General features: G+C 42.1%; 1 protein-coding gene across 1 annotated transcript in view; it reads left to right on the top strand.

Moving 5' to 3' along the window:
- Positions 1-10,769: 10,769 nt before the first annotated feature.
- LOC111551198 (acyl-coenzyme A synthetase ACSM2B, mitochondrial) overlaps positions 10,770-13,256 on the top strand; it is a 38,178-nt gene continuing 35,691 nt past the window's right edge. The window contains exon 1 of the mRNA XM_023225058.1: positions 10,770-10,821. The gene's annotated coding sequence lies outside the window, so the exon portion shown is untranslated. The remainder of the gene's footprint in view (positions 10,822-13,256) is intronic.

The following is a 13,256-nucleotide window of genomic DNA, read 5'->3' on the forward strand; positions in this document are numbered from 1 at the left end:
ACTATTAGGTTGGTGCAGAAGCAATTGCGGTTTTTGCCATTACTTGTGATGGTAAAAACCGCAAATACTTTTGCATAAATCTAATTTTAAAAATTAGAGTATGTCAGACAGTGTCAGGGCTAAGGAGGAAAATAAAGTACAAGTAGTGAATAGGGACTATGGGATGGTGGTGCAGGATTTGAAATAGGGTAGCCAGGAAGGGATTTGCGAAGACGATGTTTGAGCAAACTGAAAGGTGAGGGAGCGAGCTGTGCGAGCTGTGCAGATGTGGGGGTCGGGGAGGACACTTCCAGAGACAGAAGAGCAGGTTCAAAGGCACTGAGACAGAAACAATCGCCTGGTGAACCTGATTTTACAGAAGAGAGATCTGAGGCTCAGAAAGGTGGAGTCACTCACCCAAACTTGCACAGCTGGAAGTGGCAGAGCTGGGATTTGAATGCCAGGCCCAACAACCCCCAAAACTGCATTTGTTTCTCATTTTCTCATATTTTTCAATTCAGACACTGAGGATGTAGGCGTGGGGGCATCAGCAGAGTGGTTAAGAGCTAGGCTTGATGCGAACCAGACCTGGGTTGAGGCCTTGTGGTGACACTTACCTCCTTGGGTGGCTGACTTACACTGTCTGAGCCTCAGTTTCCACATGCTGAATTGGAGATAATAATAGATAACTGCTAGGGTTATAGAGGTGATTGAATGAAACAGCTGCATAGTTTGCGGCACACTAAACGCTCTCTCAATAAATGTGTTTTTGTTTGTTTGTTTGTTTTTGAGACTGAGTTTCTCTCTTGTCCCCCAGGCTGGAGTGCAGTGGCGCTCTCTCGGCTCACTGCAACCTCCACCTCCCAGGTTCAAGCAATTCTCCTGCCTCAGCCTCCTGAGTAGCTGGGATTACAGGTGCCCACCACCACACCCAGCTAATTTTAGAATTTTTAAAGTAGAGATGGGGTTTCTCCATGTTGGCCAGACTGGTCTCAAACTCCTGACCTCAGATGATTCACCCACCTTGGCCTCCCAAAGCGCTGGGATTACAGGTGTGAGTCACTGCTCCCAACCAACAAATGTTATTCCTAGTTACTATTACTCAGTCTACAATCCCATTTTCCGGAGGGGACATTAAGATCCCGCACCCCAGACGGCCAGTGAGTTTCCTACCTTCATGCGAGGGGTCTCTGGGTGAGTTGCTTCATGAAAATTCCCAATAATCATGGAAATAGCAGTTTCTTTCCAAAGCACTAATTATGTACCTGGTATTTCTCATATGCCTTGGCTCCTCAAACTGCAGCAAACAAACTCCATGGAAGAGAGAGAGAGAGAAAAAAAAAAATGGGACTCCAGAGACTCAAATCCACAGCCACTTGTCAGATGCAGTCCCCAATGCTGAAAGTGAGAAGCAGAGGCAGAGTTATCTCCTGAAGCACATGGATACTTTTGAACAGGTTTTTTAGATCAAACATAAGGCTTTGCAGAAATCTAGCGCTTTGCATTGTTCTCCATGTCTTAGAGGCTTAGGGGTGCAGCATCATACCCCTCTGGCAACAGGACAAGTGAGAAACCTCCAGAATTGTGTCACTCAGGCTTTACCATGATCCTACCAGATAGATGCTGTTTTTATCTCCATTTTGTACAGGAGGAAACTGAGGCACAGCAGGTCAGTGTGTGTGCTCATTTGGTAAGTAGTACAGCTAAGATTTAAAAGGGGTCTTCTCAGGCATTGTCTCTTGCTTCAGGCTGCTTCCGAAACCTTGGGTCCATCCACCCAGGCCACCAAAAACTTCCTGAGACAATCAGAGGTGGAGCATGATAAAGAAAATCTGTTTTTCCGGCGATGGTTCTGATTCCTGACTCAAAACTCCCTGCCCTGGGAAATTCTGAGCCCCCCACCACAGAGTTCTGCTCCCAACGCTTCCCCAGAAACTCCAGCGCTGTTTCTATTTTCCCCAAACATTGAATCCCCGCTGTGGGCCAGATTCTAGGAACACAGAGATGGTCAGTTGATTGTGCACAGCCTCCAACAGTGACTATTTCAAATCATTTTCTTTTAAAATGCCTCTTTGCAGAAACATGGTGTTCCATATGAGAAGGACACTGGACTTTGACGTTAGATTTGAGTCCTGTTGTAGCGCTTACCAGCTGTGGGAGCTTAGCCAAATCGCTCGTCCTCTCTGAGCCTCAATTTCCTTATCTATAAAATGAGGCTCTGGATACCTCTCCTGTAGAGGTCTTGTTAAGATTACATGCGAGCACATCTATAAAACACTGAAGACATGAGCTAGCCGTTATTCTTTTTAAACAGTCATCAGGAAAATTTTGATTTTCCACCTCACAGATTTCCCAGTAGAATATGCTATCCTGAAATGTGTCTAAAGGTCAAAATTTGCAAAACAGAAAGAAAGAAAAAGACACTCAGCAAAGTCCAGCATCATGACTTGGCAGTGTCCCCAGTGGCCAGGCGCAAAGGACCCCCCAGAGAGGGATTTTCAGACCATTGTAAATAGTGTGAGTGCTATTTAGGACTTACACACACTCAGACACACGCACACACACACAAACATAGATACAGCCACACATACATCTGCAATTCCACCACCACACATAGACACTCACACATGCAAGCACACACAAATATCTAGTCACACTTCTAGCTCCCCACCACTCACACACATGAATACACATACTTATAGTCAGTCTTATGCACATGCCAAACTCATAAACAGATATATAGACATGCACTTAACTGCAGAGCTACATATACACGACAGTCACATACATAATTACATACACATTCGCACACATACATTCACACACATCCACATCTACCAACACACGTACATGCATGCAAGTATGCATAAACACCTGTACACCTGCTCATGCAGCTCTACACACACTTGCACACACATACACATACACAGTCTCACATCCACATACTGACACACATGTAGGCACACATGCGCACAAACATGCACAATCTTACACATATGTCTTTTTTTAATACTTTAAGTTCTAGGGTACATGTGCACAACGTGCAGGTTTGTTACGTATGTATACATGTGCCATGTTGGTGTGCTGCAACCATTAACTCGTCATTTGCATCAGGTATATCTCCTAATGCTATCCCTCCCCACTCCCCCCTCCCCATAATAGGCCCCGGTGTGTGACATTCCCCTTCCTGTGTCCAAGTGATCTCATTGTTCAAATCTCACCTATGAGTGAGAACATGCAGTGCTTGGTTTTCTGTTCTTGCGATAGTTTGCTGAGAATGATGGTTTCCAGCTGCATCCATGTCCCCACAAAGGACACGAACTCATCCTTTTTTACGGCTGCATAGTATTCCATGGTGTATATGTGCCACATTTTCTTAATCCAGTCTGTCACTGATGGACATTTGGGTTGATTCCAAGACTTTGCTATTGTGAATAGTGCTGCAATAAACATACGTGTGCATGTGTTTTTATAGCAGCACGATTTATAATCCTTTGGATATATACCCAGTAATGGCATGGCTGGATCAAATGGTATTTCTAGTTCTAGATCCTTGAGGAATTGCCACACTTTTCCACAATGGTTGAACTAGTTTACAGTCCCACCAACAGTGTAAAAGTGTTCTTATTTCTCCACATCCTCTCCAGCACCTGTTGTTCCTGATTTTTAATGATTGCCATTCTAACTGGTGTGAGATGGTATCTCATTGTGGTTTTGATTTGCATTTCTCTGATGGCGAGTGATGATGAGCCTTTTTTCATGTGTCTGTTGACTGTATGAATGTCTTCTTTTGAGAAATGTCTGTTCATATCCTTTGCCCACTTTTTGATCGGGTTGTTTGTTTTTTTCTTGTAAATTTGTTTGACTCTTTATAGGTTCTGGATATTAGCCCATTGTCAGATGAGTAGATTGCAAAAATTTTCCCCCATTCTGTAGGTTGCCTGTTCACTCTGATGGTAGTTTCTTTTGCTGTGCAGAAACTCCTTAGGTTAATTAGATCCCACTTGTCAATTTTGGCTTTTGTTGCCGTTGCTTTTGGTGTTTTAGACATGAAGTCCTTGCCCATGCCTATGTCCTGAATGGTATTACCTAGGTTTTCTTCTAGGGTTTTTATGGTTTTAGGTCTAACATTTAAGTCTCTAATCCATCTTGAATTAATTTTCATATAAGGAGTAAGGAAAGGATCCGGTTTCAGCTTTCTACTTATGGCTAGCCAATTTTCCCAGCACCATTTATTAAATGGGGAATCCTTTCCCCATTTCTTGTTTTTGTCAGGTTTGTCAAAGATCAGATGGCTGCAGATATGTGGTATTACTTCTGAGGGCTCTGTTCTGTTCCGTTGGTCTATATCTCTGTTTTGGTACCAGTACCATGCTGTTTTGGTTACTGTAGCCTTGTAGTGTAGTTTGAAGTCAGATAGCGTGATGCCTCCAGCTTTCTTCTTTTGGCTTAGGATTGTCTTGGCAATGTGGGGTCTTTTTTGGTTCTATATGAACTTTAAAGCAGTTTTTTCCAATTCTGTGAAGAAAGTCATTGGCATCTTAATGGGGATGGCATTGAATCTGTAAATTATCTTGGGCAGTATGGCCATTTTCACAATATTGATTCTTCCTATCCGTGAGCATGGTGTGTTCTTCCATTTGTTTGTGTCCTCTTTTATTTCACTGAGCAGTGGTTTGTAGTTCTCCTTGAAGAGGTCCTTTACCTCTCTTGAAAGTTGGATTCCTAGGTATTTTATTCTCTTTGAAGCTATTGTGAATGGGAGTTCATTCATGGTTTGGCTCTCTGTTTGTCTGTTACTGGTGTATAAGAATGCTTGTGATTTTTGCACATTGATTTTGTATCCTGAGAGCTTGCTAAAGTTGCTTATCAACTTAAGGAGATTTTGGGCTGAGAGGATGGGGTTTTCTAAATATACAATCATGTCATCTGCAAACAGGGAAAATTTGACTTCTTCTTTTCCTAACTGAATACCCTTTATTTCTTTCTCTTGCCTGATTGCCCTAGCCAGAACTTCCAACACTATGTTGAATAGGAGTGGTGAGAGAGGGCATCCCTGTCTTGTGCCAGTTTTCAAAGGGAGTGCTTCCAATTTTTGCCCATTCAGTATGATATTGGCTGTGGGTTTGTCATAAATAGCTCTTATTATTTTGAGATACGTTCCATCAATACCAAATTTATTGAGAGTTTATAGCATGAAGGGCTGTTGAATTTTGTCAAAGGCCTTTTCTGCATCTATTGAGATAATCATGTGGTTTTTGTCTTTGGTTCTGTTTATATGCTGGATTACGTTTATTGGTTTGCATATGTTGAACCAGCCTTGCATCCCAGGGATGAAGCCCACTTGATCATGGTGGATAAGCTTTTTGATGTGCTGCTGGATTCGGTTTGCCAGTATTTTATTGAGGATTTTTGCATTGATGTTCGTCAGGGATATTGGTCTAAAGTTCTCTTTTTTTGTTGTGTCTCTGCCAGGCTTTGGTATCAGGATGATGCTGGCCTCATAAAATGAGTTAGGGAGGATTCCCTCTTTTTCTATTGAGTGGAATAGTTTCAGAAGGAATGGTACCAGCTTCTCCTTGTAACTCTGGTAGAATTCGGCTGTGAATCCGTCTGGTCCTGGACTTTTTTTGGTTGGTAGGCTATTAATTATTGCCTCAATTTGAGAGACTGCTATTGGTCTATTCAGGGATTCAACTTCTTCCTGGTTTAGTGTTGGGAGAGTGTAAGTGTCCAGGAAATTATCCATTTCTTCTAGGTTTTCTAGTTTATTTGCATTAAGGTGTTTATAGTATTCTCTGATGGTAGTTTGTATTTCTGTGGGGTCAACGGTGATGTCCCCTTTATCATTTTTTATTGCGTCTATTTGATTCTTCTCTCTTTCCTTCTTTATTAGTCTTGCTAGTGGTCTATCAATTTTGTTGATCTTTTCAAAAACCCAACTCCTGGATTCATTGATTTTTTGGAAGGTTTTTTGTGTCTCTATCTCCTTCAGTTCTGCTCTGATCTTAGTTATTTCTTGCCTTCTGCTAGCTTTGAATGTGTTTGCTCTTGCTTCTCTAGTTCTTTTAATTGTAATGTTAGGGTGCCAATTTTAGATCTTTCCTGCTTTCTCTTGTGGGCATTTAGTGCTATAAATTTCCCTCTACACACTGCTTTAAATGTGTCCCAGAGATTCTGGTATGTTGTATCTTTGTTCTTATTGGTTTCAAAGAACATCTTTATTTCTGCCTTCATTTTGTTACGTACCCAGTAGTCATTCAGGAGCAGGTTGTTCAGTTTCCACGTAGTTGAGAGGTTTTGATTGAGTTTCTTAGTCCTGAGTCTTGATTGCACTGTGGTCTGAGAGACAGTTTGTTATAATTTCTGTTCTTTTACATTTGCTGAGGAGTGCTTTACTTCCAACTATGTGGTCAATTTTGGAATAAGTGCGATGTGGTGCTGAGAAGAATGTATATTCTGTTGATTTGCGGTGGAGAGTTCTGTAGATGTCTATTAGGTCCGCTTGGTGCAGAGTTGAGTTCAATTCCTGGATATCCTTGTTAACTTTCTGTCTCGTTGATCTGTCTAATATTGACAGTGAGGTGGTAAAGTTTCCCATTATTATTGTATGGGAGTCTAAGTCTCTTTGTAAGTCTCTAAGGACTTGCTTTATGAATCTGGTTGCTCCTGTATTGGGTGCATATATACTTAGGATAGTTAGCTCTTCCTGATGAATTGATCCCTTTACCATCGTGTGACGGCCTTCTTTGTCTCTTTTGATCTTTGATGGTTTAAAGTCTGTTTTATGAGAGACTAGGATTGCAACCCCTGCTTTTTTTGTTTTCCATTTGTTTGGTAGATCTTCCTCCATCCCTTTATTTTGAGCCTATGACACACATGTCTTTACACAGAGAACAGCATACACATAACAGCTATACATACATCCCACACAGTCACATGCACACACACAAAAACATACATACATGCACATACACAGCTATGTACTTCATACAGGCACACACATTATTATAACATGTTTTCTTTTCTTTACAGCCCTTATTCGTTCTCTCAGCTATTTACTGAGTATTTACTGTGTGCTAGCTACTGTTAAAAGTCCTTGAGCTAAATCATTGAAAAAAATGGGGAAACATATCTGCCCTCGTGAAGCTTAGATTCTAATGGAAGGAGAGAGAGGCAAAAATAGTAAGTAGATATGTTAGCAGGTAGTGAGTATTAGGGAAAATAGTGCCTAGTAATGAGGAGGAGGAAGAACTAACTTGGAGGTGGGTTGCCAATTTGAGAAGGTGATCAAGGTAAGCTTCATTGAGAAGCTGACAAAAAATATTTAGCAAGGAAATAAAGTAGGAGAGAGAGTTATCCATGTAGATATCTATGAAAAATCAGTCTGAGAAGAGAAAACAGCAAGTGCAGATACCCTAAGGCAGAGTGTGCCTTCAAGAAACGGGAAGAAAGACCATGTAGTTGATATGCAGTGAATAAGGGGGTAAAGGAACAGGACATAAAGCCAGAGATGAAGAGAGCATGTGAAAATCATACCAGACCTTCAATAATGAGGTAAAAACTCTGAAGTTAATTTTGCATGAAATTGAGATTCACTGGTGGGTTCTGAGGAGAGGTGTGACATGATCTGACCTCTGACTTATCCTTTATGGTATATAAGATGAACTTAATTATTTTACACGTTATTATCTGTCTCACTTCCGAACAGGAATGAATCTGTCATGCTTATCTCTGTGTCTATCTGAGAGTAGCACTCAGTCAATATTTGTTGACTAATTGATAAGGACAGATATTTCCGAGGGGAAAGGTGTTCTGAGGTGCTCCAGTTTGGATGTTTGCTCCCAATAAACCTCATATTGAAATTTGAGATGGAGCCTAACAGGTGTTTGAGTCATGAAGGAGAATCCCTCATGAATAGATTAATGCCCTCCCTCAGGAGTGAGTGAGTCCTAATCCTATTATTCCCCACAAGAGCTGGTTGTTTGTTGTTGAAAAGAGCCTGTCATCTCCCCACTATCTCTCTTGCTTCCTCTCTCACCATGTCATCCATGCCGATGCCAGCTCCCTTTCACCTTCTACCATGAATAGAAGCATCCCAAGACCCTTGCCAGCTGCAGATGCCCAATCTTGAAATTTCCAGCTATCAGAATCATGGGCCTAATAAACATTTCTGAAATAAATTACCCAGCCTCAGATATTTCTTTATAGCAACAAAAAATGGACTACAACAGGAAATTGTTGCCAGGGAGTAGGGTGTTGCTATAAAGATACCTGAAAATGTGAAAGAAGCTTTGGAACTGGGCAATGGAAAGAGGTTAGAAGAGTTTGGAGGGCTCAGAAGAAGACAAAAAATTGAGGGACAGTTTGAAACTTCTTAGAGATTGGTTAAATGGTTGTGACCAAAATGCTGTCAACCTAAAATAGTTAAAAGACTCAGCATCTAGTTAAAAGAGCTCATTGAAGCACAAAGTATGAGTTCGGCCATGCAGGGAGCACAGCTATTCCAAAGAATGGTGAGCAGTGCTCCTGGTGTAAGGGAAAATGAGGATTGCTTATACCGGCAAAATGAAGTTGATGTACAAAATTACAACATTTTCCATAAAAAAAAAGGCTAACATACAGACATAAGATTTCATTGGCTACTTTTGATGACACTCTAAGGGCATAGTTTAACATTCTATTAAAAGGAGACAGTCCACAAGGGTCTCTATCTTCATGTTGTTTAGTTCAGATTTGAATAAAGAAGAGTCTAGTTAATGTATAACATCTCAACACAAAGGTCAGAAAGCAACGATCATGCACCAGAGTCGGGGGAAGTTGTGTTACCTCAGTCAGCTTTCAGGGCTTAGGTTTTTCCTTTTGCATGATGAATTTGGAAGGTCCTAAATTTAAATTTTTTACAATGCCGATAGAAATATGGACAGTACAGGCCATGCTGAAAAGTCTCAGATAGAAATGAGAAACGTGTTGGGAGCTGGAGCAAAACTGACCCATGTTACTCTGTAGCAAAGAACTCGGGTGCACTGTGTCCATGCCCTAAGGCTTTGTGGAAGGCTGAACCAAGAGTGATGACCTACGGTGTCAGGTGCAAGAGATATCTAAGCAGCAAAGTGTTCAAGAAGTGTTGTGGTTACTTTTAATAGCTTATGCTAAATTGTGACAGCAAAGGAATGACATAAAGACTGTGCTTATAATTATAGGGGAAGAACAGCATTAAAATTTGGAAAATTCTCAGCCTGGACATAGTGGTAGAGAAGAGAAGACAATTTTCAGGAGAGGAATCCAAGGATGTGTCAGAATAACTCTTTGCTAAAGCATGACTAAAAGGGGGTCTAGTGCTAATAGGATAATTAGGAAGAAGGTTCTAAAGGCGTTTCAGAAACCTTTGAGGCTGCTCCTTCCATCACAGGCCCAGAGACCAAGAAAGACAGAATGGTATTAATTCTGCAGGCACCCAGAATGTAGGAGCCATAGATGCTTTGTGGTAAGATCCTCTATAAAGAATTCCCACTAGGGAAATCCTCATGAAGCCATGGAAGTGGGGCCACCCCCAAGACACAGAACTGTAGGGTCACTAATCTGCAACTCCAGCCTGAGAGAGCTGAAGCATGGGCTGAGACCAGCTTTAAGTCAATGTTGGCCAGGCATGGTGGCTCATGCCTGTAATCTCTGGGAGGTCATGATGGAAGGATCACTTAAGTTCAGGAGTTCAAGACCAGCCTGGAGAACATAGTGAGACTCCGTCTCTACAAAACATTAAAAAATTCTCTGGGCATAATGGCATGTGCCTGTAATCCCAGCTGCTCAGGAGGCTGAGGTGGGATGGTTGCTTGAGCACGATAGATTGAGGTTGCAATAAGCTGTGATCACACTACTGCACTCCAGCCTGGGGCAACAGAGTGAGACCCTATTTCCAAATAAAATAAATATAAAGAGATATAAAGAGTTTTTTTCCCTGTTGAGTTTTGGACTTACTTGGACAGTGTTGGGTTAGAACAGGGAAGAGAACATGTCAGACTCTGAGTGTAGCCTGCAGGTGAAACTGATGGCTTTTTCACATCCTTGTGTGAAAGAAAAGAGTCAGGAAAGTCTCTAAGATTTGATGTTGGAAGAGCTGGAGGAATAGGGGTGTCATTTGCTGAGATGTATAAAACCATACCTGGAACGAGAGAGGAAAGGGAAGGATATGATCAACCTCTTAGCTTTGGACAAAGTATGTTTGAGATGCCTGTTAGATATGCAGGTGGAGAAGTCAGGCAGACGAGGATGCAGGGGAGAAAACCAGGCTGGATACACACATGTGTGGGCCATTGGCAAGCCACATGGTATCCAAGCTATGACATTTGATGAGGTAATGTACAGAGCAAGTGTGGATAAAGATGAGGAGGAATCAGCCAAAGAGAAGGAAAAAGCAAGAGGAAAACCAGGCAAAAGAGGTATGCTGGAACGAAGCAAAGCGAAGAATTAAGAGTGTTCATCAAGCCTATGTGAGCTCCATTTCTCTCTCTTTGGTTGAAGCAATAATTTTCTGTCAGTCCTGGGCATAAACCTGCTTCATGCCCCTGGGATTGAAAGTGCAAGTCCAGTTGGCCTCAAATGCCCTAATTTTGTAATGTCTGTAAACTTGGCTAGGAGGACTGCTGTTACTCTTTGAAAGACTCCAAAGTTATCCACTGTCAATGATTAGCTGTGCTGTCTTTCCAGGAGTGCAGGGATTGTGAAGTTGTCTTCTTGAGTTACCGTGCTCTCTTCCAAGGCTGTAGGAATTCTGGAGCTGCTGGCTGGAGAGGAGGGTGGTCCAAGCTCTCCCTAGAAAGACCTCCAGAGAGGACTTGGCAGGTGAGCACTGTTCCAAGGAATGGACTGATGGGGTCATAATCCATGATAATCTCACCAATCTTTTAGAGTCACGGCTGGTGAGAAGAGCAAAAATCCTCACAGAAAAGCAGAAATTCCTAGGGACCATGAAAGGTAGTACCTGTCAAGTCTTACTGAGGAGGAAACACTGGGCAGAGGAAAAGGTACCTTTATCACAGCAACAGGGAGAGACGAGGGCAGCTGGAAAAGGGTGGTAACAGGGGGCTGGGAGTGGGGTGGTTGTCAGAGAAGGATGAATCTCAGAGGAGGTGAGGCCAGAAGAATGAGGAAGAGCCTATTATGGAAAAAGAGAGGGACCAGCAGATACAAAGGCAAAGCGTAGTTCTGCTCAGGAGCAGGTACAGAAATCTTCAATTCTCATTCTGTAGAAAAAAAAGAGACAGAAATGTCAGACACTGTGATGGTTAATACTGAGTGTCAATTGATTGAATTGAAGGATACAAAATATTGCCCCTGGTTGTGTCTGTGAGGGTGTTGCCAGAAGAGATTAACATTTGAGTCGGTGGGCTGGGAAAGGCAGACCCACCCTTAATCTGGGTGGGCACCATCTAATCAGCTGCCAGCATGGCTAGAATATAAGCAGGCAGAAAAATATGAAAAGAGAGACTGGCCTAGCTTCCCAGTCTACATCTTTCTTCCATGCTGGATGTTTCCTGCCCTTGAACATCAGAATCCAGGTTTTTCAGTTTTGGAACTCAAACTGGCTCTCCTTGCACCTCATATATATACTTATATATATGAGTTTATTAAGTATATATATTCCATTAGTTCTGTTTCTCTAGAGAACCCTGACTAATACATATTTTGGTACCAGAAGTGGTTCTAGAGGAATAGAATATTAAGGATGGAGTTGTTTTGTTGGTTTTGGGGTTTATGGAGTTGGCTCCTTAATATGATTAGACCCCAAAATACTAAGGACTCTACTTCTAATAGTATGGAGATCACTGATAGCCCTTGATGTGAACTGTTTAAAGAGTTATACAAAATAAATGCATTTGACACTCCTGATTCATTGCTCATGAGAGGCAAGGAGTTTAGTAACCCTACACATAACACCTTTGACCATACTCTCAAACTCTGTTTCCTGTTAAGATGTTTATCAAAACAATGTGGGCACAGTGGGACACAGACCCTCATCAGTAATTCTAATTTTGCCTTCACCTTGTGACCTTTATCGCCCTTTGAAGCACATGATCCTTGTGACCTACTCCCTGTTCATACACCCTCTCCCCTTTTAAAATCCCTAATAAAAAGTTGCTGGTTTTGTGGCTTGAGGTCGCCATCATGGTCCTACCAATATGTGATGACACCCCCAGAGGCCCAGCTGTAAAATTTCTCTCTTTGTACTCTTTCTCTTTACTTCTCAGACCATCTGACACTTAGGGAAAATAGAAAGAACCTATGTTGAAGTATTGGGGGCTGTTTCCCCTGATAAATTGGAAAAGAATAAGACCCTGCAATTTGGAATAGGAACGTGTGGGAGGACCCTGGTGAAGCTGGGGACACTGAGTTTGTAAACTCTGGTGAACTTTTTTTGCCAGAAGAAACAGCTTCCCACCCACCCACCCAGTAGTGGCAGCATTCCCTCCCTAACCCATGCTGCCATCAGCCTTTCCACCTTTGTCTGAGGGGATAAATTCTGCACTGCCTGAGGCAACAGTGATGGCCTCCCCTGAGGTGGTTGCCAAGCAAGACAATGTTGATTCTCCTCAGGAGCCACCCCCAACACTCCTGTTTGCTTCTAGACTTATAACTAGACTAAAGTCCCGGTGGGCCCCTAGAGGTAAGGTTGAGAGTGTGACACATCAGGAAGTTCACTACCCTAGATAATAACTGCTTGAATTTTTAATTTATGTAAACAGAAATCTGGAGAACAGACATGGGAATGGATATTAAGGGTGTGAGATAATGGTGGAAGGAATATAGAGTTCAATCAGTCTGAATTTATGGATTTGGGCCCATTAAGTAGGGATTCTTCATTTAATGTTGCAGCTTGGGGAGTTAGAAAATGTTATAATAATTTATTTGCTTGGTTAACTGAAATATGGATTAATAGATGGCCCATGATGAGCGAGCTAGAAATGTCTGATCTCCCCCACTTTAATGTAGAGGAAGGGATCCAAAGACTTAGGGAGATTTGGATGGTGGAGTGGATTAGTCACTTTAGACCTACTCTTCCCAGCTGGAAGCATCCAGAAGATGTACCCTTGACCAATGCCTTACAAAATACATTTGTGAGGGCAACACCTGCCTCTTTGAAGGACCCTGTAATTGTTCTTCTCTGTATGTCAGATCTAACAGTGGGAACTACACTCAACTACAAAATTTAAATACAATGAGAATAATTGGATCCTGAGGTGGCAGGAGCCAAGTGGCAGCACCCATCCATCAAAGGC

The sequence above is a fragment of the Piliocolobus tephrosceles genome, chromosome 17, assembly GCF_002776525.5.
Source record: "Piliocolobus tephrosceles isolate RC106 chromosome 17, ASM277652v3, whole genome shotgun sequence".
In the NCBI taxonomy this organism is placed as follows: domain Eukaryota; kingdom Metazoa; phylum Chordata; class Mammalia; order Primates; family Cercopithecidae; genus Piliocolobus; species Piliocolobus tephrosceles.